Source organism: Octopus sinensis, linkage group LG11 (assembly GCF_006345805.1).
Source record: "Octopus sinensis linkage group LG11, ASM634580v1, whole genome shotgun sequence".
Classification (NCBI taxonomy): Eukaryota; Metazoa; Mollusca; class Cephalopoda; order Octopoda; family Octopodidae; genus Octopus; species Octopus sinensis.
Window position 1 is genome coordinate 70,645,377 of NC_043007.1, and position 6,467 is coordinate 70,651,843.

The window sequence follows — 6,467 nt, forward strand, 5'->3', positions numbered from 1 at the left end:
AAAGAATAATAAGAAAAAATAATTCTTAGATACGTATTTTTTTAAAAGTCCCTCATTGGAGTTATCACATCTTTTACGCGTTATTATTTAGTGCCAGGTTAACCCTGATCGAGCATATCTGTGATTCCTCTCTAGTCTATGCTGTCCTTTGAAAGGAACTCAAGAAATATCTTTTCTGCTATAGACACAAGTTGGATCTTTTCGGTTTGAACGGCAGTTTTTTCTAGCGGTGTCATATGAAATTGTCACCCATAATTATGACCCTGGTATCGATCTATTGCATTTCAATCTGTTTTGGGGGTTAGGGGTGGGGGAAGGGTCTCTTTTTTTCTTCACAAATGTAAATAAACCCAATCTGTTTCTTAAACGAGGGACATATTCATACGGCACAGAATGTTTTCACCTCAATAGACGTCATTGATTGGTTCAAATTGCAGAAATTGAAGAAAAAAAACAACAAATATCTTACAAACCATAGAATTTTCTCAATAAAGCCAAGAGAAAAAGATGTTTTATAAACACATTCTACCAGTATACGAAGTTTAAAAGTGTTTAGTTACGTGCAAATTATTTTAAAAAACTGCCGGTCAAACTGAAAAGTTCCCACAAGTTCTGAAATTTGTGGGGAAGGGGACCCCGAAAAGATGAGAACGCAAAATGAATTTGGTGGAATTTGAACAGACGAAATGCCACTAAGCATTGTATCCGGTGTGCTAACGATTATGCCAGTTCGCCACCTTAGAAACGTCTAGAAATATACTAACTAATATATCCTTCCCTAATGTTGGTGACTTTTCTCACATACAAGAATTGATTTGTCTGTTACTTCTAGCAGGTCGATCGACCACGATGAAATTTTAAACTCGTTGCGTAATGGAAAAGATAGCTTTGTTCATCTCATCTCTTAACTCTTCTTCACCAACTTCAGTTACAGGCAGAAATAAGGTTGCTGACCGCATCACTCTCCCACTCGCTATTTTGTTTCTACAGCTATCTTCTCATTTGGAGTCGGCTGTCGACACTGACCATCCAACTTTTTCAACCGAATTAGTATCTTCTACCTCATCATCATCATCATCGTTTAACGTCCGTTTTCCGTGCTAGCACGGGTTGGACGGTTCGACCGGGGTCTGGGAAGCCAGGGGCTGCTCCAGGCTCTAGTCTGATCTGGCAGAGTTTCTACGGCTGGATGCCCTTCCTAACACCAACCACTCCGTGAGTGTAGTGGGTGCTTTTTACATGCCACCTGCACAGGTGCCAGGGGGGGTCCGGCATCGGTCATGATCGGTTGGAGCATTTAACGTGCCAGCGGCACGGAAGCCAGCCAACGCGGCGCTGGCAACGTTCGGATGGTCTTTTTATGTGCCACCGGCACTGGAGCCAGCCTTGTATGTTAATTGACTGTCAAACTGCACTCTCGCTCATCACAAAAAAGGCTGTGTTACAGAAGCTGTCATCATCATCGTAGGTATCATTGAGGTTTAAATGAGAATTTATCGATGTGGTGAATGGGAGGAGGGACGTATGGTGGTGGAGGAGAAAATTTGGTGGCTCAGGAGGGTGATGAATATAAAATGTGAGTGGAGAAAGATGGTATTAAGAATGAAAGATGGGTGGTAAGTGAAATGATTCCATATGGTAAGAGAGTTTAAGTGGCGCCAGGAGAAAACAGAAGCATGCAGCTCTATTCATTTAATTACAGCAGCAGAATACTGCAGTTAAAAAAACGTTGGGTGGTGGAGATGCCTTGAGAAGGGAATTGTATGATGGGTGGGGTGCAGTTATGCACATCATTTAATGTCTATTTTCCATGTTGGCATGGATTGGACGGTTTGACTAAAAACTGGTAGCCTGGGGAGCTGCACCAGATTCCAATCTGATTTGGCATGGTTTCTACAACTGGACACACTTCCTAGTGCCAACCACACCAGGAACGTAGTGGGTGTTTTTTTTATATATATACACAGTGTGTGTATATATCTAATATAATAAATAAATGTGAAAACTAATTTTTGTCTGTCAGTGTGTCACATTTAGAGCCCCTCTCTCTCTCTATTCAATGACACTTCTACTATTCCTCATGATGGGGTGAGAGCAATAGTAGGCAGAGAGAAGGTGAGGGTGGTGGTGAAGACAGACAGAGAGAGTGGCAGTGGGAGTAATAATAAAAGAGTGGATATGCGAGAGAAAGAGGGAGATGATGTACAACTTGGTTTGACCATGTCTCTTTGACAGAAACTCCCGTTGCCAACAGACTGAATACTATCATTTTTGTTTTATTTTTGCTTTCTTTAATACATATATACACACACACATATAAATTACACTTTAATTGAAATAAAGTTTCCCCAAAATTAAACATATCTAATATGATAAATGTGAATGTCAGTGTGTCACACTTTTTCTACTTTTAATAAATCCTTTCTACTGGAAGCACAATGCTTCAGATTTGGGGGGAAGGGATTAAGTCTATTACATCGATCCCCCAGTATGTAACTGGTACTAATTTTATCAACTCCAAAAGGATGAAAAACAAAGTCAACCTCTGTGGAATTTGAGCTCCAAACCTAATAGCAGATGAAATACCTATTTCTTTACTGCCCACAAGGAGACAAACAAGGACAGAGAGGAGACAAACAAGGACAGAGAGACGGATTAAGTCGATTACATCGACCCCAGTGCATAGCTGGTACTTAGTTTATCGACCCAGAAAGGATGAAAGGTAAAGTCGACCTCAGTGGAATTTGAACTCAGAGTGTGATGGCAGACAAAATACCGCTAAGCATTTCGCCCGGCATGCTAACGTTTCTGTCAGCAGATGAAATACTGCTTAGCATTTCACCTGGTATGCTAACAATTCTGCCGGCTCACCGCCTTAATATAACAATATAATATAATATGATATAATATAATATAATATAATAAATGTGAAGGTCAGTGTGTCACACTTTTTCAATTTTTCTCCTAGGGGCTGTAGCGCAACATATACCATTTTGGAATCAGGATGACTCCATGAGTAAGTTAAAAACATTCCAGGCCAAATCCAGATCTGCAATCTTGAAATTTTGGATTCCTATGTTTCCATTACTGCAATTGTTTTTAGCAATTTTTTTTACATGATTTTTTACGATGAATATGATCATTATTGGGATGACTCTGGAAGAAGCAATTGCAACAAATACTCCAAAACAAGTCAGAGATCTGTTTGTAGATCTTCCCATTCGGAGTCAGTTGCTTAAAAGCCACCTGATAGGGCGGCTTTTAAGCTAGTATATATGTGTGTGTATATATATATATATTTGGTTGTCCGGAAAGTTCGTGCCGATTTATAGTAGCTTATCTTTCGACTTATTTTAGAACATGGTTGAGTCCATAAAATAGGATTTGACTACACTTCCATTTAGAACGCAGTTTAAGCTATCTTTTCATGGAAGAAGGTCTATGTTCCTATAACCTTTGTTAATTCTGTAAAGCCTTTAAAATGGAAGATAAGAAAGTTCATTTTTGGCACTTGATGCTTTGGGAACAAGACAAAAATTGCAGCAGCTCGGCTGGGATGCGTTACCCCACCCTCCATATTCACCAGATATTGCTCCTTTGGATTTCCACTTATTCAGGTCTCTGCAGAATAGTCTTAATAGTAAAAATTTCAATCCCTTGGATGACATAAAAAGATACCTTGATAAATTCTTTGCCATGAAACCCCCTCAATTCTGGGAAGAGGGTATTTTCAAGTTAAAGGAAAGATGGAGATGCATTGTGCAACAAAATGGTTCATATTTGGTTGATTAAAAATGTAATGGCAAGTATTTATTGACCTTTTTCTTTCCTTTAAAAATCGGCACAAACTTTCCGGACAACCCAGTATATACACACACACATTGTGCTCCCTGAATCTCACTTTCACTGACACAACCTGATCTTCTTGGGAACCTCATATTGCTAGTTATCCCAGTCCTTTTTCATCTCTTCTATGAGATTTGACGTCCAGAGAGATCAGCCTTCACCATGTCAGCCCATGTCTTCTTTGCAAGCTCCATCCACATTAAGCAACCAACACTTCTCTTTATGGCTGTCCTCTTCCGTATGCATCACATGTCCATTCCAGTGCTGTCTCCTTCCTTGCATGCTCCATCACTGAAATACGCTAATTAGTAGTTGATAGAGTAGTTGAATAAATATTTTGTGTCACTTATTGATTGACAGAGTAAGAAAGGGTGAAGAACTTTGATCATGAATGATCATGGGATTGCACTTACAAAGTTATCCTCTAAGGTACAAGTCCCAGCAAGGTTGTTTATGGAAGACAAGTAGTCACCCATGCATATCAGCCTCCCCTCACCATGCCACTAATGTTATCCAAGGGAAAGGCAAAAACCAAACAGCTTGGGACCAGTAACATTGCAACTCATTTCTACAGCTGAGTGAACTGGAGCAATGTGAAATAAAGTGTCTTACTCAAGAATACAACACAGCCTGGTCCAGGAATTGAACTCATTACCTCATAATTGTGAGCCCGACACTCTAACCACTGAGCCATGCACCTTCATGACACAATGATAACACAATTCACGTAAATAGCATTACACACAGGTGAAAACATATCACACTTTATTTAATAACAAATAAATTAAAAAGATGTATTCAAATGTACAATAAATTTCTCCAGTATATTTTTGTGTGAGCACCCTTCAGTGGGTGCAGGGACAGCTGAGTAGTAAGACATTTATTTTGTTTGGCAATTCTTTGGTTTCAGATTCAATTTCATTGCATGGAATTTTGGGAAAGGGTCTTCTGCCATAGACTTTGGGTTGACCAGAGTCTTGTCAATGAAATTTGACTGACAGAAACTGTAGAAATTTCAGAGAATGATGATTAGTATACTGAAGCAGTCAAAAAGAAATGTGGAACAAGAGCAATAATATAGTTTTGATACCTTAATGAAGGACATACAATAACAACCCAAGTTCAAATGTTATACTTTGCTGGTGGTCTTGATGAATCTGGAATTTTCTAAATTCTGAATAAACAGAATTGAGATCTTAAAACCAAGGTGCTACATAAAAAGCACTGGTGATGGTGTCACATAAAAAGTACCCAATACACTCTGTGGAGTGGTTGGAGTTAGGAAGGGCATCCAGCCATAGAAATCAAGTCAAAACAGACTATGGAACTCTGGTGTGGCCTTTAGCCTTGCCAGTTCCTGTGAAGCCATCCAACCTATGCCTGCATGGAAAACAGATGTTGAATGTTGTTGATGATGATGATGGAAGTATGTTTGCCCCAACCAGTTCTTACTGTTCCTTCCACAGGACAGATTGTATTGTTGCACAAAAGTTGTATTACTGCTCATTCAACTTTCTATATTGCAACTTCCATTGATTGAGATTAAGGTTTGCAGTGTTGATGTCAATAACATACTCATAAAAATGATCCAAGACTATTGAGGTACAGATGTTGAAGTGTGCTTATGAAGATCTTAGTTGCACATTTTGTGGCCATCTGGAGGCAAGATCATGACATTTTTAGGGAATTTACAATTAGCACTGCATATTTTAAAGAAAGCTAATAGAACTGCTGTCACGAACATAGTTAGAAGCATAAACATAAGAATCAGAAAGTGGAGCAGTTGCAAATGTCCTTTGAAATTCAGGGAAAAAACAGTGGAGAAAATCTGAGTAAAGCTAGAAAAAATCAGAGAAAGGAAAAAGATTAATTAACAATGATGACAAATTAATTGCCACATAATAGTCAACCAAAATTCTTAAATAAGTCCAGGTGAGCTGGCAGAATCGTTAGCATGCAGTACAAAATGTTTAGCAGTATTCTGTTGTCCATCTTTATGTTGAGTTCAAACTCTGCCATGATTGACTTTGCCTTTCATCTTTTGAAAGTCAATAAAATAAGTACCAGTTGTGAACTGTTCCATTGATGCGGTGCTTGATTGTTGTGCACCTGCTCACATGTCCAAGATAGGATGCTTTACACTAGGGAGAGAGAGCATTGCGTGAATGACAGTGCCGAGTGAATGGTAGTGTTTCTTTTTTACTCCGCGTGTGTTGTGCATAAAAACGTGTTTATATTCTTCAATGTGATAAAGTGTAGAATTAGATTATTATCCTGCTTCCAGCTTCAGCTTTGCTGCCAGGATTTGAAAAATAGGGCACATTTTCCCCACATTTTGTGATTTAGGGGAGATTTTTGAAAAACAATGGAGAACTCACGACGGTGTTCACTGAACAAATTAAACACACTACAAGGCAGTGGCTAAAACGCAAACCGATCAAGTTTGTGAATGAATTTCCTTTTACACAATATTAAAACAATGGCTAAAAATTTTCTGAAGCAGTACCCCCACTAATTTTATCTACAAGCTACCACTGGGTTTTGATATATTTGTGAGATGCTTAAGGTGCATACCTATTTCTTTATTACCCACAAGGGGCTAAACACAGAGCGGACAAACA